General features: G+C 40.2%; 1 long non-coding RNA gene across 1 annotated transcript in view; it reads left to right on the forward strand.

The window, feature by feature from the left end:
* The first annotated feature begins 16733 nt into the window (after positions 1-16733).
* The window catches only part of LOC103668145, a 65458-nt gene continuing 57043 nt past the window's right edge, over positions 16734-25148 (forward strand). Inside the window, exon 1 of the long non-coding RNA XR_569946.1 lies at positions 16734-16815. This is a non-coding gene — a long non-coding RNA (uncharacterized LOC103668145). The remainder of the gene's footprint in view (positions 16816-25148) is intronic.

Below are 25148 nucleotides of genomic sequence, written 5' to 3' on the forward strand. Positions count from 1 at the left end.
TCCCCTCCTCCAATATAAAAAAAAAAATATTAAACCCGATTCTGTTCTAAACTTAGATCTTACTTAACAGATGTAGTGGATAATGCAGTGCACTGCCCACATCTCCCTTCAGGACCGAGATAATCGTTTCCCAGCAGCTGAAAATGTTGGCCACTGAGGATTCACAGCTGAAGAAAATTCCCTCAGCAGAAGGAAGCTGCTTTGTGTAAGGTTTCACACCCTCTTTGTAGGCATCTGCACCCAGTGACTGGTTAATGTGATGGGACACTGTCTCTTTGCCACAACAACTTTATTTTTTTTTATTATGTTCAATGAGCCAGCATATAGTACATCATTAGTTTTTGATACAGTGTTCAATGATTCATAAGTTGCGTGTAACACCCAGTGCTCATCACGACACAACTTTAAAGGGCCATCCCACCTCCAGAGCCCCCCATGGGGTAGTCAGTGACCTTTGCTGAAACTTCTTTGCAGTTCACTTTCTCCCTCTGTATAGTCCTGCTTCTTTCACTCCCACAAAGGTTCTTCTTGAGAGCTAACCCCCTAAAATAGATTTTCCTCAAATCTCTCTCTTGACGTCTGTTCCCAGAGAACTTAACCTAAGAGAGGTGGTCTGAGGGAGGAGACTATAAAATAGAATTTTAGAGTGCAATAGCCCATCGGCCAGCTGGCAATAGGGATGCCATGACTAGTGGTAAGGGAGTTCTGATAGACCATGGCATGTGGTAGTAGTGCAGTTGTTAAATCTTTTGTGGTGGGGAACCGGGATGAGAAATAGGTGAAGGGAATGTGTTGACAGGTGCAGTTTCTCAACCATTTGAGAAATTCAGGGTATGTGAAATCACTAGGAAGATGGACTTAGGTGGATGAATGCTGTCAGTACCTTGAAGAAAGACAGTAAGTCTGATGATGAGAAATGTTAATATTGCTGAGGTCGAGAACCCTTGATCTAATGGTTTCAAATATTGATGAATCAGCTCTTTGTTAGGGTGCACGTATTCTATACTTGGTTCCACATTTATTAGCTGGAATTATGTTTTTAATAAAAGCTTTTTATCATCATCTAGGTTTCCTTGATTATTCTAACATTTTCATTTTAGTGTAATAGAATAACTAGCTATGGAAAGGGTCAGTAGGAAGTCAGGAAATCATTACAATTTTCTGTGCAGGCCTAAATTAAGTATGGATAATTGAATAATTTAGGAATGAGAACCAATAAAGTTTGGCAATAAATAGCTACTGAGGGCATGCAGAAATTAGAATGACTCTTGGTTTTCTGACTGGGTAAGTGATGATGCCAGTCATTAAGTAAGAGAACAACAAGACGGATGAGAGATTTAGAGACACTGAGTTTGAGAAGTGTAGTAGATGAAATGATCATTCAGCAGATATACACTTCCTTTTTCTTAGTCTCTATGAGAAGAGAAGCTGTACTTCTCCGGGTCTTTGATGTTGTGCTTGGCTGCATGACTTGCTTTCAACAATGGAATATGGGTAAAAATGATAGTGTGCCCTTTCAAAGACTAAGCCATAAGAGGCACTCTGCGTTTCTACTCAGGGAAGGAGTTTCCAGTATCTACCATGAAAATAAAAGGTCTCTTCAGTCTGGGACTCAGAACAAACACATATGGAGTGGATTGGAGCCAGACCCGCAGCTTGGAGCAGAGCTGCCTGATCGTGCCCAGTCTAGGTTGGCTGAATTGCAGTCAGCCTGCAGATTCATGAGCATGAGAATAAATGCTTTTTCCCATTGAATGTGTAATGTGTTATTGAATGGTAGTGTGTTACATGGGAATAGGATGGAAACAAAAAACCTGAGAGTCACACAAATGAAAATATGTGGTAGGGAGTTGTATGTGCAGGTCTCGAAATTAAGTGAAGATCACAAAGGGAAAATGAATAGAATAAGGGCCAAAGACAGAACCTTAGGGAATATTCACCTACTGACCATATGTCATTTGAACATGCTCAGTTCTGAGTATTGAAGGTATGTCTTTGTTCTGTGATGTTATGTATTCTAGCTTCTTTGCTTTGGTGGGTTCTGCCTCCACAACAGAACATCTCTCCAGACTTCTATAGGTCAATTTCCATCAGAAACCGTTCTACATGTCAATCTTAGAGACTGCTTAGTCAATTCCTATCCATCTTTTCTTTTTTTTTTTTTTTAAAGATTTTATTTATTTATTCGACAGAGATAGAGACAGCCAGCGAGAGAGGGAACACAAGCAGGGGGAGTGGGAGAGGAAGAAGCAGGCTCATAACGGAGGAGCCTGATGTGGGGCTCGATCCCATAACGCCGGGATCACGCCCTGAGCTGAAGGCAGACGCTTAACCGCTGTGCCACCCAGCGCCCCCCTATCCATCTTTTCTCAATATTCGTTGAGAAAATTTTATTTTTTTCCTTTAGAGCATTGAAAAGTCAATTGTATTCTTATAGGGTTTCCAGTTTCATGCTAGTGTTCTCTTCCTCTCCTTCCTCCCTCCTTTTCTTCTTCTTCTGTTCTCCTTAAGCCCTTCCCCCCCAACTCTGCCATTCTGCTCCCCTTTATAATGACATTTTCTAATTCCTTCAGGTACCAAGAAGAGATTAACCATTGTTTTTACTCTTGTTCCCAACTCTACAAGTATACAGATTTTTTTGTTGTTATTGTTTGCTAGTAATACAGTCTTTCCCCTTCCTTTTAAATACCACAGTTCCTGTTAACTGCTAGAACCACAGCAGCATCACTGACCACAAAAAATGCTTTTATTGTGATGAGACCTGGAGCCTCTGCTCCAAGTTTTGATGGAGACAGACACAGAATTATATTTAAACCAACCCCATGAAGTGGATTGCAGATGCTCTTTCTCCCAGACAACCCTCCAGAGCCACTTCCTTTTTTTCATGAGGAACAAACCAGAATGAATTACTTTATGCAGAAAAGATAGAAAAAAGAGAGTGTCATTTCCTCTGCTGAGATTATGACTTGACACTCATCCATTTAGGTCAGACCTTTAATAGAAAGGGGGAAGTTCTGAAAGACAGCTAGTTATGGGGAGATGATGCATTTAACCCTAGAAACACTGAATTTCGGTATCTACTGAGGTCAACTTGTTTTGGGATGCATGGCATTAGTTTGGCTTTGAGCATGCTGAGTTTGAGGTCTAGGGGGACTTTTATGGAGAGGTGTCCAGTTGGCAGAATTGGCACACAGGGGAGACGTCAGGGTCAAAGTTATAGATTTGGGTGTTACTCTTATGTTTAAAGTTCTGAGAGGTGATAAAGAAACACATGGACTGACAAAAGCAAGGGCTGAGGATTGAGCCTTGGGTTGTACCCAATTTGACAGATGGAAGGAGGAAGTAAAACCAATGAAAGCGAAAGATGAGTATGTGCAGTAGGGAAATTGTGACAATACAGTCTCTTGCATGCCAAGGCGGATAGAATTCTGAGAAGGTAGGTGTGGTTGTGAGTGTCTATGGCTAAAGAGAGACCAGGAGCATGAAGCCTGAGCAAAAGCCATCTGACTTGGTGACCAGGAGCCACTGGGGACATTTGCGAAGATAGTTTCAGTGTAGTGGTGTGGACTGGAACTGAGTGCCTATGATTAGGGAGTGATTTAGTGGTGAGAGAGTGGGGGAGGGGGAGACAGACAACCTTTCAAAAAAATGTAGACAGGAAATGAAGAAGGAAAAGAACTCCAGGATTAAAGTTGTTGTTACCAAATGCTGGTGAAACAAACTTCAGGGTTCTTCACTGCTCTGGCCCTGGATTACCTTGGATTTTGTGATATTTGTGATATTTATCAGCTTTTTAAAAATGTGCAGTCTGTCATGATTCTCATTCTAAAGAAATGTTCACTTTAGTATCTAATTTCATGTTCGTGAATTTGTATTCTTTTTCCTAAAAGATGCTACTCAAATTGTCTAAGTTTCTGGTCGTCCAGAATCTTCAGATCCATCCCATCTGCAGAGTCTCCCCAGGAAGGATCTATGTTCATGTAACAGATTCATCAGTAAGGGGATTTCTTCTCACCTGTCTTCTTGGGTCCAAGAATAGTTTTTGTAGAGATGACTTCTAACTCATGTTAGAACATGTTAGCATGGTGGTCATGACCAAGCAGGTACAGCAGTTAAGTTGCCCTGAATGTTGAAAGGGTACTTAATTTTAGCTCCTCTCAGTGTTGGCCTTTCTTCCTTTCCTTTAACCTTCTATTAGCACAGACTGTTTGATTAAGTTATCTACTAATACTTTGGAAGGTAACTTAATGGGTGGGATTGTGTGAGCCCTTGGGTTCTTGAGGTTCTATATTTGTTTCAAAGAGCAGAACTTCAAGAATAAGGGAGGCAGTACTGGAAGGATCACTAGTATCTGGGACCAGGTAGGAGAAGGGGTGGCAGGGAGAGAATGGCCATAACAACGAAGTGAGTAGCTCTGAGGAAGAACAAGGGGGCCAGTCAGCATAGAGGTTTTGTCCAGATATAAGGGGTCTGGAATAGGGGTGGCTGGATTTTCTGGGGCTGGCCAAGGACACAACCCCAGACTCAAAGGACAAGGAAGGAGTTGAAGTTATACCCGAGAGTATATGAGAGAAAGAGAGAGAGAGAGAGAGAGGGAGAGAGAAAGGTGCAGAAAGGTGAGGCGATGTCAGGGATGAGATGAATGTGTCTGCCTCAGAGATACCTCCAGAGCACCCCACTCACAGGAAGAGCTTGTTTGATCACTGACTCATTGTGGGCCTGCTCTTCCTGTGCTTCAGTTTCCCCTTCTCTAAGATGAGAATCACCACAAAGGGCTATGGGGAGGAAAAACTAAGAAAAATAGACCCAAAACACTGGTGATAGAGACATTCTTCTATGGTTTCTATGGTAATAATCTTGGACTGAAGTTTTAAAAAAGCTTTATAAACGGAGTAAAATAATTGCCTACTTGTTAGTAAAATTCATTTCAAGTTGAGATTTTTTTCTTGTAGGGGGTTGTCACTAAAAGAGATAATCTTCCTTAAGAAAACACCCAGTCTCAGGGTCTCTAGTTTGTCATTGAAAATAGAAGCTGACTTTGTCATATATTTTTTGCAGTAATGAATTATATGGTGAACAAATATTTAATTAGTTCTCTCATTCCAAATAACCTTTATTGAGTGCCTACCGTGTGCCAACGTGCCAGCATTATAATTCTGTCTCTGGTGAGACTGCACAGGTAAAAAGTGTAGGTTTAGCCTTAACTAAGTGTAGTGAGGGGTGCCACTGATTACAGTGCATGAGATAGATGCTCTGTGTATTCCACAGGTGTGCTCTAACAGCCCGACAAGGAGCCAGGAACACAGGGGACACATGTCAGCCCAAGTTCCACAGAGGAGCTGCCATGCAAACTGGGCCTTGGAAGTATTCAGTGAGGAGGGTCTCAGGCAGCAAAATGAAAGGCAGGAAGACATGGGAGGAGGTTTGTCCACTTTGGCATTAAGTCTCAAGTCAGATTATTAGAATGACAATTTCTTAGAAGCTGACACTATGTTTGATACATTTTTGCATGTCCCAGCAACTTTTCCTAGACCTCTGTCCCCAGGGGAGCCCCAACAAACATTTGTGTTTAATTCACTCTCTTGTCTAAAAAGGATTCAGTAGCTTTCCATTGATTGTGAGTAAAGTCCAGTGCTTTCTTCTGGACTATGAAGCCCTGCATGAAATGTACCAATTTTGAACTGCTCTTTCCTTCCCTCCATGTGACTCTAACACTCGTTATGTGATTGGCTATTCTCCTTCTTCAGGTTTCCGTGTTTCCTCAGAGAGGTCTTGTTTGACCAGCTTGTTTACGTAGGGTCCTCATAGTCTATCCTGATTTTCTCTATTACTGTATCCTATTACTAAAATATTTATTGAATAAATTAATGTTTGAAGTAATAATAATGATATTGGTAAAAGTTAACATCTGTTGAGTGCTTATTAGATGCTGGGCATTATGCTTTTCTTTTTTAATTTTTAATTTTTTTTTCTTACCTTTTTTGTGGTGAGGACACTTTAGATCTCTTAGCAAAGTGCAAGTATACACTACATTATTAAGTATAGTCACCATGTGGTACATTAGATCTCTAGAAGTTTTTCATCTTATAACTGAAAGTTTGTATGGATATTGTATGCTTATTTCATTATAGACATTACCCCATTTAGTCCCCAGAATAAACTCATGAGTAGTGTTATTATTTTTATTTTACAGAAGAGGAAACTGAAGCTTGAGAGGTCAAGAAGATTGGCCCAGGAAAAACGACTAATGATATAGTGACAGCTTAGAAATCAGGAAGTTTGACCTCAGAAACTGTGCTCTTAAACATACTTACTTAATACCTTTAAATGCTGCCTCTTGAATGTGTATAACCGCATAAAGCATTAGCAAATGATTATCACATATTTATTTCAGATCAGTTTTGTGTTCTGTGAATTTTTAAATGATCAGGGACATCAATCTGGAATCTTCTGCAATTTCTAATACCATTCATGGCATCAATAATATTCTTTGTTTATTAGGAAAAGGAAAAATGAACTGGATTCTCTCCTTTCTAATCCTCACATTTCCCTTGCCCACAATTTATGTGATACTAATAGTCTTGTATTCAGTGGAAAATTCCCAAGCAAAGCATCTCAAACATTTCTGTGCATAAGAATTACCTGGGGATCTGATTAAAATGCAGTTTCTGATTCAGTAGGCTTGGAATAGGGTCTGAGAGTCTGCATTTCTAATAAGCATCCAGGTGAGCTGACGCTGCTAGTTGGGGGTCCATACTTGAGCAGCAAGGTTCCAAGGAATGAATGTAATGAATACTTGGGTTTTTCTTCTCTCCTCAGCAGGGGAAGTAAATTCTAATAATTGGGCATGTGGGCACAGACCTTGGTAAGGACTGAGGATTAGGATACATAATTACACTAGAATTTAATCTCCAGGAGATCGGGGTTCTTTTCTGTCTTCTTCACCAACATGTTCTGAGTTCCTGGCACAAAGTTAGAGCTCAATAATTATTGAAAGAAGAGAATTTGTCCTTGCTTTGGAGAGTAGGTAAGAATTCATAGCCTCATTCTCCCATTCCTTGCCAGTTCTGTGGTTGAGTGGAATCTACATACCTTTTCATTTTTAGGAAAGTTGAAAATCCCTTCCTATACAGTTACTCACAAGAATAGAGGAATAGGAGACCTAAGTGGGGGGAGAGGGAAAATGGATCCTAAGACTTGAACTTCTACTTTGATTAATAGTCAAGTCCCTTTTGGATTTGTCTTTTTTTCATGTAGAGCCATATGCAGTAGATGGTTCCCTATTTCTCTGGAATTTGGAGGGTTCCTGAACATATTTGTTCATACATTCAGCGTGTGTGGGGAAGCACCATTCTAGGGACTTGAGATACTTTGGTGAACAAAGAAAACCTTTGTCCTCATGGAGATTTTATTATAGCTGGTGGAGACAAATATTAAATTAAACAAATAAGTGTATGTTATAAGGTGATAAGGGGAGTTGTAGATGGAGGTAGACAAAAAGGAGACAAAAGGACAAGGGAGGCTTAGATTAAGGTAGGGGAATTATGAGAGTATGAGGTGGCAGGAAGTTGTATTAAATAGGGTGGTCAGAGTAAGTCTTATTGAGAAAGTGACATTTGGATAGAGACTTGGGGAGTGAGGCGATGAACCAGGCAGATTTTAGTACTTTGTCTGTTGCCAGGTAGAGGTGACAGCTGGTGCAAAGGACCTATGGTAGCAGAGTTGTTGGAATATTCTCAGGATAGCAAGAAGTTTGGTGTCGAGAGTGAAGTGAAAGATGAGGAGAGTCATAGGAAGTAAGTCCCTCATCTCATCTCCTTTCTTTAAACTGTCCTTGTTATTCAGCATGATGGTGCCTTGTTCTTTCCCAGATTTATTTGAAACTGATGGTCAAATAGTTTCCTTTTACAAATATGGGATTCTGAGTGGATTGAATCATAGCTTTCTTTATACCTGAATTCTAGCCTGGTTGTTCTTGGGAAGGGGGTGCAACGATAGAGAACGAATCAATTCATTCAACAGTTTAGAATAGAGACATGGTTTGGTAGGAGGATGAGGCTTAAGATTAAGTTCTGGTTGACACCGTGACCTTGGCAGAACATCTCACTTTAACCTTTTATTTGTAAAATGAGATAACTGGATTTGATAATCTCTAAAGATCCTTCTCGTAGTGACATTTACTTCTCAATATTACCAAAGGCCCTTATTAGCGCAGTCAGTACTGTGCTAGGTGCTTTGCTCTTCAAGAAGTTTACAGTCAAGTTGGTAAGACAAGATCTGTATATGAAAGGTCAGATGACCAAAAAAGGGTCAGAACCAGTCATAGGCTTGCTAAGTTTCAAGTGAAGGTTCAGATCAGTCCTGCTCTGAATTAAAGGAAGGGAAAATCATTATGGGATGAGGGCATAAAAGTCATTTCTAGAGAAGATATGGGTAAAGAACTAGATTCACTATTTATTTATTTATTTATTTATATTTTTTTAGAGATAGAGAGCATGAGCGAGTGGGGTGGGGGAGGGGCAGAAAGAGAATCTTTTTTTTTTTTTTTAAAGTTAAGCTGACACTTTAATGAAAATAAGATTTCAAGGAACATTTTGGGGTTACTTTTTTTTAATAATAATTTTTATTATGTTATGTTAGTCACCATACAGTACATCCTTAGTTTTTGATGTAGTGTTCTATGATTCATTATTTGTATACTTAAGCAGGCTCCACGCCCAGGACAGATCCCAATGTGGGGCTCGATCTCATGACCCTGAGCTGAATTCAAGAGTTTGACGCTTAATGCACTGAGCCATCTGGTGCCCTGGATTCACATCCCTTTAGAGATGGACAGGTGGACCAGGTGGAGAGTCATGGACAAAAGCAAGGAATAGTAATGTCCTTGGTGTGCTCACTTTGGCTGAGCGGATGTTTCATAGGGGAAGGTTAGGAACAGGTTAACAGATGGGGACTACACATTCTTTTAGAATCTCCTTTTAGTCTATAGTTGTGACTACTCCCCCATCCCCCCACCCCTGCTGTCAACAAACCTTTAATTTTGAGTCACTGAGAAGAAACAAAACTGAAAAATTATTCATCCTGTTAGGACTAGCCACACTTACCTCTTCCCTGATGTGGTTGTACTTATAAAGAGGGCACACCAAGAGATGGGCAGAGAGAAGAGAGTGTGAAGTACTATTTAGGTAGACAGGGTCAGACTTTAAAGTCCTGAAATGTCTTACTGGCTTCCTTGTGTGCAGAGGGAAGAAATTTTTGTAGGTAATTTAAGTGGGTTATTAAGATATCCATGGCATATGTGATAGGTACAGCTTCTCTCCACTTCTATAACTTTATACCTTGTGTAAGGAGAAGGAATATAAGAGGACCTTTCTGGCTTACCCAGCTCAGCCACCGAGACAATTCACAGGCAGAAAGTTTGTTCCCTGGGAGAGTCTCTAGGAACAAGCATGTGTGTATGGAGGGGTGCTGAAGTAAAGGAACATGGGCACAATGTACAGAATGAAAAAAGCAGAGAGGATTTCGGCTTTGAGCCCTTCCACAGCCACTTTCCCAATCTATGTGGCATACTCTTAGTGATCTCCGTATGCCCGTCACCCTGACCCCTACCAAGTACACTTTCTTTCCTTTTTTCTTTTTTTAAAATATTTTATTTATTCATTTGACAGAGAGAGCACAAGCAGGGGGAGTGGCGGTGGGAGAGGGAGAAGCAAGCTCTCTGCTGAGCAGGGAGACTGACGCGGGACTCCATCCCAGGACCCTGGGATCATGACTGAAGGCAGAGACCTAACTGACTGAGTCACCCAGGCGCCCCCCAAGTGCACTTTCTATTACCTTCCAGGACTTCACTTGAGGACACTAGCCTCTGCTTATCTAATGTTAAGATGAGCCAGTTGTCAAAACCAGTCCTCCAGCTCCTGACCGTTCATTCTCCTAGCCTTACCTGTCTGAGCTCTCATTCCAAGTTGCCAAATGCCCCTTTCCTCCCAGAAAAAAAAGAAAATTGCTTTTGTGTGAGCCCCTCCTGTGAAAATGCATTTCCTGGCAGAGTGCTGTGGTCTGATCTGAAGATAAGCTTTAGTTGAGGTTTTAAGAATTTTCATAACGAACAAGGGCTATAAGTAGCTGAGTTTTAGGCCAGAGTTGCTTTTGGTAACTTCTGTTAACTCCTAAACAGACATTTAGGGGCATGGATGATTCATCTCAACATGTCCTGGTGTCGTTTTACCATAATTGCAAGAGATTATACAAAAAGAGGAAAGCAGAGAGGATTATTGGAGAAATCAATCAAACAGACAGCCTTCCCTGTCTTATAATGCTGTGGTTATAGCTACTGGTCAGAAACAGGTTTTTATGTTTGTTTTTCATTTGATAGATTTCTCCTCCCATGAAACCAGCCCTCACTGTGTACCGCTCATCTAATCAAGAGGGTGAGGGGGACAGAGAAGGAAGAAAGAAAAACACAAAACCTAGAACCTCCCTTTCCCCTCACCATGACCACGACATTAAAAATCCAATTATATTCTAAATAATATGTGCCATATATAAAGGAAACTCCCTTTAGATGACTTGATTCGAGGAATTTGTAATACTGTAACATGGTTGGTGTTTGTATTCAATCTCTTCCTTCTCAAGGAAAACATAACTCACATAATTTGCTTGTACCTGTACCGTGTATACACTGATTGATAGTTATTAAATATAGAGATAGTAGCAAATATAAATGAAATAGGTTCTCCCTAGCTGAGAGTATAGATGTGTTATTTAATTGTGCCAGTGAACACAGTCCTATGTGTGGACCTGAATACTAGAGCCAGTGAGGATCATGTGTTGAAATGGCCTGTGATGCCCTTGGGAACGGAGTAAACAATGATTGCCAAGACGGCGTGACTCTCACGGAGGGAATAACCTGTGTTCGATGTGAAAAGCTCAGAGATAGGAGCCCTTTTTAGGTTCAGTTTTATTTTCTTGACCTTATTGAAGGTCATCTCCACTAATCTCAGCAGTAGAGAGTCCTGTATTGTGGTCATTTTGATGGTCTTCAGGAAAGAGGAGAAAAGTGCAACATGCTCTGGGTCCCTATTCCCAAGGGGGAGTTTAGAGTAGCTAAGCCAGCTGGAAACCCACAAGGGTTGGGTGCATGTATTGGTCTTAAGGGCTCAGTTGTGTGTGTAACTATCTTAAGTACTCAAACTCAGTGCTATAAATTAGGTCCCAAGATCTCCAAGCCTACTTCAAATTCAATTAATGTATTTTTTTCTATAGAGAGTGTAAACTTTATTGTTTTTCACACATCTCAAAGTGAACATTCCTCAAACTGAACTCATGGCCCTCCTCCCCCTCCCTACCACCCATTCTACTTTTCTTATCCTGCATTTCAGTAAATGGCATTGCCCTCTACCCCTTTGTGTAGGTCAGAGATCTTGTTATCCTTTCTGATTTCAGCTCTCGCTCACCCCTGTATCCAGCCCATTATCAGGCCTACCACTAAAATGCTCTCCCTCCCTTCAGATATCTTCCCAGTCTCGTCCTTTTTCACCTGTTCTTCTGGCTGCACTCTTGAACTCCCAATAACCCATTCATCACCCTCCTGTTGGAATATTCTTTTAAAATCACATATGATTGTGCCACTTTTTCCTTTGCTATGGCTTTTCATTGGTCTAGTTTAGCCTCGGATTCTTAACACAGCTTACCTACTGATCTGTCCTCTACCTTTGTAGCTACATTAACTCTGTTACCCTTCCGGCCCCAGTTGAACCTGCTGCTTGCTCCGCTCTATCAGTACCTGGTGGTTTTTGGTTCCTCAAATACAACAGATGACAGATAGTCTCCTGCTACCTCCAGGCTGTCCCTTTACCTGGAAACTACCAACCATCACTCCATCCCCTTTCCCTCCTCCTCAGCCACGCACACACACACTCTTGGCTTAAATAATTCGCTACTCAGCTCGAACATCACTTTCTTCACGGAGATCTTCTCTGATCCCCCAGACTCTGTTAGGTCTCCTAGTTATGCTCTCAGAGTCTCCGGTGTTTCCACACTAGAAATTTCTTTATTTTATTTGTGTTCTTATATTTTGCGTGTGTCTTCCTCATTGGACTGTGCACTCCATAAGGGAGAGTTCTTTTTCTTTTCACCACTGTGGACCTAGTGCCTGGTGTTGTGTCTGGCACATGGGAGACACCCAAAAGACATTTTCTGCTTAATGCTGACTTCCTGTATCAGGATGATTTTGCCAGCAAGTAGCAGAATTCTCAGACTCAAATATGCCTTGAAAATAAGGTTTGGAATTCTTTCACTTATGTGAAAGTTCAGAGACAGGGCAGATTTCTTGGTTGGTATTGACTTAGCAGCCCAGCCAGGTCTTGAAGGACCTCTACAAGAGTGTCCTTTCAACTGTGCTGGCTTCTTCTTGGCTCACTTTCCCTATGTGGTCATCAGATAGTTCCCAGAGTCTGCTTCACTGTCCAGCCGGGCTGAGAAGTAAGTGCCATGGACACGTTATAGGGAATCCATGCTTAGGGCCTCCAGAACTGAAACAGCCTCAAGTGTGGGCTGTGGCACTCCCTGCCTCCTGGTACCACCAATTCAGCAATAATTTCAAGGACTTGCAAGATTCCATGGAAACCAGCACTTAGGTGGGATGCTTCCCTTAAGATCTTTTAAATAAAATGTTGGCCGTTGATTTGTTAACTGGCTTCTATACACAGAGAACTAGGAGAGACCAAAGAAAGAGGCAGGCCACTATGGATTTGTAGATGGCGGGTTTAACAAGTAAGGGAACTTACATATGAGGCTGGTGTGCAGCAGCAAGATGTGTAGACCTCTGAACCCACCCTCCAGAATTTTGAGAGTTTATATAGGTCTCGACTGGGCTTAGTCACATATACCATCTGGATGGTCACAACACCACCTTACTTTCTCAAGGCGGTGTCCTTGAAAATGGGGCCCACTGTAGGAACAGTGGGCAGAATGTACATTTAAGGGCTGGGAGTGGTGGGGAGCCTTCAGGGACCTGGGTCCCACTGGAAGGTCACCCAGTGGTCACATCCTCTTGATGATCTCCTTCAACTTTGGCTACTTCACCTTTTCTGAATTAGGTATGAAGACTTCTTGAATGTTTGGTTGCTCTAGTAACTTTTGAAATACCACTTTACTGGAATAACATGGAGATGCTCAGGTTCTGAAGCAGTCCCTCACATATATTTTCTCCTTTAGGTAACAGGCTCGAATTTAAGTATACTGAGTTTTCACTTCGTGTTTTAATTAGGAAGAGCCTTAATACTCTTCTGTTGGAACTAATTGTTAACCTTCAGATTCTTTACTTTAACAGAATATTTAAATACAAAAATATATACATAAGGAGAAAGAGAGAGGGAGAGGAGGGGAAAGACTATAGATCTTGAGAATAAATAAATCAGAAGTTGATTTTGGAGTAAGAGAGTGGCAAGTACTGTGGCTAGGGCTTCATTCATGTTGAATGAAGAACCTTGGAAAATTGAAGTAAATTAGGATCCTTGTTTGGTGGCTTCTGAGAAAAACGTATTCCTGCCCAGATGCATGGAATCAGGTTCCAATGTATGTCTGTTTTTTATTTTCCTGCTTATAACTCGATTAGACCACATAATTGTTCTTTTTTACCTGTATTTATTTTGTTGTTCTTAAAGCAACTTAGTGCTTTAAAGATATTGGGAAAATTGTTTCTTTTCAAGTTTTCTCTCCGAGTGGGAGGAGGAGGCGGGGGGTCACAGTGGGTATTCCCTCTTCTGCTGATTTCTGAGTGAGAAGACACCTACTTTAGCTGACAGTCAGGCCGAAAACAAACTAAACAGCGGGATCTTATTCTTTTGATCTCTGCCACTAAGTAGTATTTCCCCAGCGCACGTTTGCTGAGCATTGATTTCCACTGCAGATATAAGATGTCTAAGCATGTCACTCTTTCCCTTTGTTTGTCAACTTTTACTTTTTGTTTAATCAGGCAACCCCATGGGGGTGGAATCTTATTCATTGTTCCAAGTAGTGCATAATCAGACAACTTGAGGACGGTTGCAGAGTTCTTGGTGCATAAAGTAATCATGTCTCTGGGGGCTCCTCAGCTGCAGATCTGATGGGTATTTTCCATGTTAGTTTTAGAGGCTGAGCCATCTCCTTTATGAGGTTGGGGGACAAGGTGCGGGGGAGAAGACATGAGAAAACTGCTTTTTTCTTTTCTGCTAGTCTAAGCATTTGTCTGTAAGGTAGCTGCAGAAAGCATGAGAGAGTCATGGCTTTGAGGTCTGTACCCAACCCTCTCCTGACACTCATACCCATGAATTCTGAGTTGACCCAGCAGACTGGCTGATTGGGGTAACTTCTTTCTTTATCTTTGCTCTGTGTATGTCCTTTCAGAAGCTTCAATCTCAACAGTAGATGCTGCATTTCTTAATAAATGGGCTCCATTCTGTAGTCAAGAGTATTTGAGCACTTTTGGGTTGAAGAATGAAATGATCAGAAAAAGGCAAACCCATCTCATTGAGTAGAGAATGACTCTTCTTTTATACTTGCCACTTACGCCCACAAGATTATGATAGAGTAAAATTTCTTTATACAGTTAAAAAACTAAATTCAATCTGAAAAGGGTTAATAATAGCCTTTTTTTTTTTTAGTAGACTCCATGCCCAGTGTGGGGCTTGTACTCACAACCCTGAGATCAAGAGTTGCACACTCCACCGACTGAGCCACCCATGTGCCCCTAATGATAGCCTTCAAGAGACACACTGGTTTACATAATTCATGTGCTCCTCCATTTTCATCCAGCAGCCAAACTGATCTTTAAAAAACATAAGTTAGATTACACCATTTCCTTGTATTAAACCCTTCAATACCTTTCTCTTGCTCTAAAGATAAAATCCAAGCTCTTGACCATGTCTTTTTGACCTGTATTGTCTGACCTCTGTCTAGCCCCTCTAACCTCATCTCATCCTTGCTTCCCCATCACCCACCGTGTTGCAGCTACACTGGCCCCTTCAGTTCCTGAACCACCGCAATCTCTTACCTCAGGGCCTTTGCACACACAATTTCTTCTTCTAGAAATGCTTCTCTTTACTTGGGTTCTCTACGTGGCTGTTTCCTTGTACCCTTTGACTCCTAGGCCATCTTCTCAGAGAGGCCTTCCACAACCACACTAAGATCCCTCTATTATTTTCTATTATGGCACCAAAAGGACTAGCTTATTCTTTCTTCTTCTTCTCTCTCTCTTTTTTGAGATAGGCATATGCCCTTGAAGAAATAATTATTTATAGATAATTTTTAAAATTATGGTAGTATTTACATAAAATGAGGAGATATTTTAAATGTTCAGTTTGATGAGTTTTGACAATATGTATGTCCATGTCACCACTACTCATAGTGAGATATGGAATGTTTTTATCATCCATGAAATTTCCCTCATGCTCATCTCTAATCAGAGGTAACCACATCCTTTAAAAAAAGAGATTTTTTAATTTATTTGTGAGAGAGAGAGAGACAGCAGGGGGAGAGGCAGAGGGAGAGGGAGACAAACATACTGCCCGCTGAGTGGGCTCAATCCCACGACCTTGAGATCAAGACCTGAGCTGAAATCAAGTGTCAGAGGCTCAATGGACTGAGCCATCCAGGTGCCCTGAGAAGTAACCACTTTCTGACTTATGTTACCGTCCATTAGTTTTGCCTATTCTTGGCTTCTTTCTTTCAACATAATGCTCGTGAGATTTGTTCACGTTGTTGGAGCAACTTTTTGTTGCTCAGTAGCATTCCATTGCATGAATATACTAAAAATTGTTTCTCCATTTTCTTGTTGCTGACACTTGGGTTGTTTCCTCTTTTTGGCTATTGTATGTAAGGCCATTATGAAATTCTTTCTTCAAAAACTTTTTATTATTGAAGTATAGTTGACATGCATGTAATAAACATTCTTGTACAAGTATTTTTATGCACATATGTATTCATTTCTCATGGGCAAATACTTAGAAATGGAGTTGCAAAATCAAAGGGTGGGTGTGTATTTAACCTGAAAAATGACCAAAAAGTTGTCCCTGTTTGTCTTATTCACTAAAATACACCCAATTTCTGTTTCAGGGCCTGACACACAGTAATTATTTACTATCTCTTTATTGAATGATTTAATGCTCTTTTTAGTGTTCTGACTTCCTGAGAAGCATCTGTCCATTACTCAAGGATGGCATTTTTATTGTGAAATTATGACCCTATGGTAAAACTCAAACCCTTATGATAAACAGACTTTGGCAGAGGACAGTGTGCAAGGTCAATTTTGAAATTAAGCCCCAGCCTCAGCATTTTGGTTTGTTTTATTTTGCCTTCTCCTCCTTTTCCTCCTCCTCCTCCTTCTTCTTTTCAGTTGACCGCTACTCCCTAAGCAGAAAACCATTCTTATCCTTTGCTAGCAGAGGTCAAGCCCTTGTGTAGGTTGTGGTTACAGTTTCTCCTCCCAAGAGATCAGAGTACTTTCTAAGGAGTAACTCAGTCATTTAGCACCTGTTGAGAAACCAATGGGTAAAATATGCCCAGGGTCTTCAGAAGGTCAAAGGCAGAACTGAAGTTAGACCATTCAGCTCTCCTTATTCTTTATCAGGAACTCACTAAGAAAACTCATTACTTCCTCTCAATAGCAGTGAGTCAGACAAAGGGTACTTCATTCAGAGTAGAGCCCTCAGAGAGCCTCATTCTTGATTTAAAGTGACCCACATTGGTTCACACTTTTCACTCAGAACCTCAATTCCTTTGATTTTCCTGGAAGCCTTTGGGAAGCCTTAGGAAGCTTCTGGGAGATTCCATGAGGTGAGTGAACCTGGATTGTGGGTGGATGGGAGTGAGGATGGGAGAAGGAGGAATAGTGGGGTGGGTAGGTGGCAACTACATTGATTAAAAAAAATCAGATGTTGGTTTGGTGAGTAACTCCTTAAAAGGCAAAGTCCTTCTGCAGTTCATGAATATTTGCATAACTGCTCATTAATGCTTGGGAGAACTGAATCACTGGGATGTCATGGGACGGCTTATTTCTATTAAGACAGGTGGAATCTTTCTGTGGTGGGCATGGCCTGCCTAAGCCCCCATAACAGCTTATAACATCCGGTAAGAAGCTCCTTCATTTCTAGCAGTCGATTAGGGTAGTAGAGCTCATGAACACTAATGAGTCAGAAAGCTTCTAGAAGTTAAATGGAAGAAATAAAGATACTATTAAAAATCTTCCTTTTCCCAGGATAGGAGAGACCTCGGACAATATCTAATTGAAAGGACTTCAGTATTCTTCAAAGCCATTAAGAACAATTTGTTCGTCCTACTTCAAAAAATGTCTTATATCAACATGTAATTAAAAAAACCCTATAGCACAGGACAGTTAAAGCAGTATAGCAGAAACTAGTTTAAGAGAAAGGAGATAGTTGTACACCAAAACTGGGATGACATTGTCCATCACATCAGATACTACATTTAGCTCTGATCTTCCTGGCAGCCTTCGCAAACAACAACAACTAAGAAAACACACAAAGAGAGACGTAATTCTTGTTATTTGATAAAAAGAATCATAAAAATCTATTTGGAGTATATTTTTGTGGCATTGAATTCTGAAGAGAAATTAATGGGTTTCTTTATAAAGGATGATATATAAAGAAATGGTCATGTCAGAAGAGACATCCTGTGTGTAAATGTCTTTTACTTCCATGACCATTCAAAATCCAAGGGCATAATATTAAGTTGTGGTCACTGAACATATTCATATGGAGACCTGAGTAGTATGTTATGTTTAAAGATTATGTAATTTGACAAGAATTAGAGTATTGATAAGTTGTTGGAGTTCTTAACTTTCTTATGCTATGGGCCTCTTTTCATTTTGTTTTTTTTTAAAGATTTTAGTTATTTATTCATTGAGAGAGAGAGAGCACGTGCATGTGTGAGCGGGAGGAGGGGCAGATTGGGAGGGGCAGAGGGGGAGGGAGAGAGAATCTTGAGCAGACTCCAAGCTGCGCACAGAGCCCAATATGGGGCTCGATCTTAGACTCCAAGATCACAACCTGAGCCGAAGGGAAGAGTTGGTTGCTCAACTGACTGAGCCACCAGGTGCCCCTACCATGGACCTCTTTTTAAAATAATAGTCTACAAACAGAAAACAATGCATATAGGATTATAAGGAAATTAATTACACTGAAGTACAGATATCAACATATTTGAACAATTTTAATAGAGTAATATATATTAACATATTAAATAAGATATGTTAGCTGGTCTACAAACTACCATAGTTTAATAGAGAGATGAATGTAAATGCTATTTCAACATAATTTTAAAATTGTAACGTGATAAGAAAAATATCTGTGATTTCTATTAGAAGTCTATTTTTATATTTTGCCAATATAAAAAGAAGTCTATTAGAAGAACAATACTGCTAATATTACTGTGGTTTATTTCCTACATTCATAAGAGAAAAATACAGATTGAAGTTGGTGAGAATCAAGATTCATTTTTTTTCCCATCCAAGTTCTTGGAGCCCCTTGGAATCTCAGGACATCAGGTTAATAACTAAGGACTTACAGAAATGAAAATAGGTAAACTAACCCATCTTCATTTGTTTTTCCCGGAAGCTTGGTAGGAGCCAATCTAAGATTGATTGAGTGACTTAAGTAAAGGTATTCTTTGTGAATGAAGGGAGATCCATTAGCTTTAGGTACCAAGAAACAAAGTTGAAGTTACATTATAAAAATATTTTTCAGTGTTTTATTTGATTTTCTTTTATTTCTTGATTTTTGATTATTTCTGGAACAACTCTTCAACAACAGTGAAAACCATGTTTTATTTAATGCCCTGGCAAAAGGATAAAATAGTTGTTGATATTAGAATAAATGGAAAATGAGTGAACAAATTTGTTCTTGATATTCTTGTTCTCTAGCCTTCATTTTTCCAGGAAATCTTTCTCTGAGCTGCTAACAAGTAATACATAAAATTGGTTAGGCTGAATTTCCTTTCCTGTTACCTCTCCAGTCTATTGCCTTGTGTAGATTCCAAAGCTTTCAGCAACAGAAAAAGAAAAGAGAAGTCATGGATCTGTAAAATAAGGAAGTTGTATCATCAGTACCTGACTCATGAAAAATTCTTGAATTTAAGAAGGACACCAACACAGCATAGTCTGCCCAGAAAGTCAAGACAAATGAAGCCTTTTCTCCTTTACCCTTTCTTCTGCTTGTCTATGATTCATAGCTGAAAATGCAAAGGCACGGGGTAAGGAAACAGTGGAAAAGGGGAAAGCAGAGAGGGTGGTGAGTAGTAATACTAAGAGGTGGGGTAGGGGGAGAAGAAGAAGGAAAATAATCCTTATTTGTGCTGAAAATGCATTTCATCACTCACATGGATTATTTGGAGCTGTTCTGTGTGTATGGGTGGGTGGGTGGGTGGGGTTTCTAGAATGGGTTGTCTCAAATTGTGGACCAAGGAGCACCTATGGTATTTGTTTCAAATGCAGTTTTCAGGGCCTTACTCAACCCACTCAATCAAAATCCTATGGGATCCAAGATTGTGCCTTTTAACTAGCTTTCCAAGTGGTTCCAATGCCTCTTAAAGTTGGAGAACCATTGATTTTGATGAGAGAAAAACTCGGTTGACTCTTGCTAAGCAAATTAAATCTAATTCCACTCCTCTTACCTTCGCCCTCAGGCAGGCAAGATAGTCTGTTCTTTAACACACAAATATCCACACTGCACTGGCATTTGGGGGTTTTGCTATTTGGCCAAGCAACAGGTTAAGTGTTTTCTTCATTTTATTATTATTAGGCAGTTGTTAGCAAGAAAACATGGTAGAAAGCACACTTGAGTTAATTTGCAGAGGCCTCATGCTATCCTCTTCAGTTTGTAAGAAAGAGAAGCAGTAAAAGCAAGCTCTCCTGCTGATCCTGAGTATGTGAGTGTGTTGAGGGGGGGAGGTTTTTACCCATGGGTATCTACTGGTTAATCTTTTTTATTTATTTGTTTATTTGTTTGTTTGTTTTTATTATGATATGTTAGTCATGAATGATAGGCAATAGAGACAGAAGTCTATATTTTAAAGTACATTTATATTATCTGAGAGAAGGAGCTATAAAGCCAACTTCCAAATAATTTATATTGGTTTTCAAAAGGATGGCCTCTAGTGTGTTGCTTTTTTTTCCCCAGCAAGACTTACTTTTGCCAATATAAAAATCCATTTTTCCATTTCGTGAAGACATTCTGTGAGGCATGAATTAAGCAGTACAAAACAACCTCGTTCACCACAGAAGTTTTCTAGAGCACTTTTCCATGCTATTTTTAGGCCATGATATTTCTGTTAATTCCCAGGTCATCTCAAACTACACTAAAAAGATCTCTCCCTACCCAGTCATCTCTCTGGGCATATTTCATACATTGTGATCAGAAACAAAGCATCCTTAAAGGTAAATTGTTTAGATGTATATGATATGTTTGAATACACAATGAAATTCACAAGACGGAAATAAACTATATAAACCTTCCTGGAGTAACAAATATAATAAAATTTAAAAACACAACACTAGACTTTGAAAATTGTTCTAGATTTCTTTTTTTTCTCTCAGCCAAAATAATTGACGGTTTTAGAGTTCCTCCTTGATCTCTTTCACTTACAAAGTGAACATTTAAAACCACATGGAGCTGGACTCTTCTACCACCATTCAGGTTATCTTACTGTAAGACACATTGCTTTGGACTTGTCACATGAAAAGCATTTTCACTGATATTTCAGTAATTTGAAAACTGGCTATTGAGCATTTAACTCAGACAGTGACCATTTTTGGGGACCAGTGTGTTTTAAAGGAAAGAGGCCTACATCCTGGAGAAACCATCTGTTTCAGACCAATGATGGTTCCTTCTATTAGTCATCTGAATGGTCTACTTTCGTATTTTTTCAAAATGACTTCAAATTTTCTCTATACAGAATATTTTCCTTTGGAGCATTATAAGTTCACCATCACAGAGATTATTCAAGCACAAATAGGACGGCAATTTAAAGTTATGTTATAGAAGAGGTTCCAACAAGGGAGGTTTGATTAGTTGATCCTGAGTTCTTTTATAAACCTTGAGATTATGTTTTAGGAGATTCAGTCTTGTAATCTGATTTATAGAAATTTGTGAAACTGATGAAAAGAAGCATAGCATGGTGGGGAAAAGGTGGGTTTAGGTTCTGTTCCTTGGTCTCTAATATACTAGGATTGTGACCTTAGTCATGTCACTTTACCCTTTGGGTCAACTAGAAAATAAGGGTTTTGAACTAACTTGCAAGCCTGCTCAGCATTAACACTGTGATTCCAAGAAGGTGTCCCACCCTTGTCTTGTTCTTCTACTTGAAGTCTGTCTCCATAGGACGATCTCTTCATTGACCATATAGGGACTTAGAGGCTCAGCAGCAGTGACCTCTTCTGATGGATTCCCCTGTGTACCCCCAGAGAGACACCCTAGCAGCAGGGTTAAAACATCAGTTGGTTGCTACTTCAGCAGATGGGGCTCTACAGAGAGGCAGGGTCAGAACAGTTCCAAAGGTCACCTGGCAGACAAAACCTACTTCCAGTTGTTACAAAAGTTATTCTTCAAGTCAACTGATGGCCATAATTCAACAGTTGTACTTAATATACTGTAGTAACTATTCTTCACAGAGTATAATCTATGTGAGGATTAAGTTACTGATTTGTAGACTTTTGTACTTATCCTCTAGAGCCATGTCTAACGCTGCTCCCCCCACCAAAGGCACTATTTCCTTCCCTCTTGGCATAAGCTGTGTTGGTGCCACTTAAAGATTTATTTTTCAATCTTCCTCTACTCATTCCTCTGCAGGGTTTTCTACCCTCGCTCCTCTTTTTCCTACAGTGACTTACTTCACTGTAATGTGGTGGAAAAATGCAGACAGACTCATCATGTTTTGCTACAGTCTGAGGAGGCCTACTCTAAAGTACAAACAGAAAACCAAATATAATGATTGAAAAAGATAGTTGAAATTATTTTGAATAGTCAGTGAAAAAAACCATGTAACAGAACCCACATCAAAAGCCCAGCTGTTGGGGTATACCTTTCAAATTCCATTAACTGCAGAGGCCATGTACAACAAGGGAGGCCATGAGGTGGAGACATGTTTAAAGGAAGATAGAAAAGGTCAGAGTGATAGTGAAAAAAAAAATTAAAGTAACAACTTTGAGAGAGAGAGAGAGACTATTTCCATTGCAGAGACTAAAGAGTTTAGCTTCCAAGAGACATGCATGACTTCTTATTGTCGTCTTACTTTGTGAGAAGATATTTTTGGAAAATCTTTCTGGTGGATCTCACTGGAAGGTCACTGGGAAGTATTTGGATGATTTTCCCTTCCCTTCCTCCACCACTTCCTCCAAGGTTTTTTGGTTCTCATGATTGTTCGTTTGTTTATTTTAGATTATTAAATCCTGCAGTTCCACCTGGGTGATTATATAGGTTTGGTTAAGTGGGCAGAGAGCAATCTGAGCATAGTTGGGACTGGGGACATTTGGGAATCTTTTCCAGGTGGAATCTGAGTGGAGACAGAGAAGTTCCAAAATGGCATCACACAGGTGGCTCAGTGATGCTATGGGTTTGTTTGTGATCAACCTCTGACCCTCTTGGCAAGTGTTGTACCATCAGCATTATGTTTACAAGTCGCATTGTCACATTTTTTTGCTTGGACTCTGCTTTGCCTGGCAGTATCAATGACTAGACAAATATTTCTGTGATGTCCCCAGAGGTCCAGAAATGATTGCATCTAGGTAAAGGGAATAATTGAAAATCCTCAGTGAAGATGTGAAGTTCCTGGGCTGGGAGTCATTCTAGTATCTCACCTCTGAAATCAGACAGAACCATCTTATTTGCTCCTGTGAGCTCATATTGTCAATCAAGTCACGTTTTAGTCCTGAGAGTGTGCATTATAGATGAGGAGATATAGAGAGTGTGATGATTAAGGGAAAGAATTTAGCAGCAGCTCCTCACTAAAGCCAGAGGGGAAAAGGTGTCTCCCACATGAAGGCTATGCTTTATGATTAATAGCTAAGATTTTGCGGCCAGAGACTTCTGGGTCAAATTTTCTTACAAATTTTCTTACAATGGTATGACATTGGTATGACATTGGATAATTTTCAATGTCCCCATTTACTCGTCCCCATCTTCTTACCTTTAAAACAGAAATAATACTAGTACTTCTACATAACAGTGTGGATGCCTTTGGTTGTGAAAAACAGAAAACTCAAGCTAGCTTAAGGGGAATGTATTGGCTTGTGTATCTGTGGTCTTGAAGTAGGTCTAGCTTCAAAAGTTTGATGCAGACACCTACAATGTCATCAAAACTCTAGTTTATTTCTTTACAGTTCTCTTGGTGTGTCTTCCCTCTTTTATCAGCTATGCCTTCAGGCTGTCTTGCCTCAGGGAAGCAACAATGGTTGTGACAGTTCTAGACCTTACACCCTTACATCCCACTATCTAAAACTGGGGAGTTTCTCTTCTGGTAGTTCCCATGGAAGAAAGAAGAACCTTCTTTCCAAAAAGTACTCAGCAAATGTCATCTTATGCCTCAAATGCCTGAATTAGCTTGTGTATACACTCTGAACAATCACTGAGCCAAAGGGGTAGGATGATAGACATAAGGGTCACTTCTCAGAGGTGAGGGCGAAGTCAAACCCCTATCAACCACCATGCAAAAGGTATAGGAAAGGCAATTCCCCAAAGGAAAATACGCACATTGTTACAGAAAGAAGGAAGAAAATGGTGCTAGATGACGAACAAGAGTTCCCCACTGGGTGGTTTTAATGTCTTAGCAGAGTGCCAACCCTTGGAAGGACTAGATAAAAAGAAGCTATGATTATTATGTCAGTGTCATCCTGGACTCACTGTCTCCACCTCGAAGTGCCACCTCATCTTTTCTTCTTTCATCTGAAATGCCCGCGTCTCTTCTGTAGCAAGTCTGAAGAACTGGATTTCTGCCTTAGCTCTGTGTCTGACTTGCTGCGTGGACTCTGCCAGACTCTCTTTCTGTCAGACATATGTGAAGTTCAGATGAAATAGCGCCTGAGGCACCTTTCCAGAAATAAAGAGGACTTTTTCTTCTTACTTACGTGAAGTTCTAGCCTTGATTCGGAGACACTGTCTGCCAGTTTTGTGTTTTAATTTAAAGACCAAAGGCTTTGAAGTCAAGCAGATCTGGATATGAATCTTTTAGCCAAGTTAGTGCTGTGATTGTGGGGAATTTCATTCTTTGAGCTCCAACCTTCTTTACTATACAAGGGAAGAGGTGCTAAAGAATATCTAATTTTCAAGCTTGACTTACATGAATTTGATAGAGTTGGAATGAGGCACAAGTTGAAATTTAATCAGTGGTAGAACAATAGTGCAGTGACTTGTATTTAGAAATGCATGTTGATAATTTCATCTGCCCTCATTTTTAATATCTTAATCACTTGTCTGATGACTACATATATTTCCCCATTAGGGATATTAAGACATTAAATTGAGAGCTTGGAAAATTACATTATGAAGACATGTGTGGATGTATCATAATGTGAAATCAGAGGGCACATTTCTTTCTCTCCTCTTAGGCTGATACTCATCTCATATAGAGTTGCTATAAAGAACAAGTAAATAGGGGCACCTGGGTGGCTCAGTTGCTTAAGTATCTAACTCTTGATTTCGGCTCAAGTCATGATCTCAGGGTTTTGTGATTGAGCTTTGTGTTGGGCTCTGTGCTGAGCGTAGAACCTGCTTGAGATTCTCTCTGTCTCTCCCTCTGCCCCTCCTTGTGTGCTCTCTCTCTGTCCCTCTCTTAAAAAAAAAAAAAAAAAAAAAAAAAGAACAAGCAGATATTCAGCTAATGTTGGTTATATCCGTTCCTCCTTTTCTTCTGTTTCTTTCCATCCCCCCCCCCATCCTGCGTACACTCTTGGCTCGCTGGTGCTACCTACTGGCAATTGTAGGTAGAGGAGTTCTCTTCTCCGTGGTTTTGCTTCTGTGGTTTCAGTTACTGGGTCAACCACAGTCCAGAAGCAGATGATCCTCCTTCTGACAAATTGTGAGAAGGTCAATAGTAGCCTAATGCTACGTCAAAATGCCTGCATCATTCACCTGACTTCATCTCATCTTGCAGGCATTTTA

Source organism: Ursus maritimus, unplaced genomic scaffold, assembly GCF_017311325.1.
Source record: "Ursus maritimus isolate PB19 unplaced genomic scaffold, ASM1731132v1 scaffold_2, whole genome shotgun sequence".
Taxonomy (NCBI): Eukaryota; Metazoa; Chordata; class Mammalia; order Carnivora; family Ursidae; genus Ursus; species Ursus maritimus.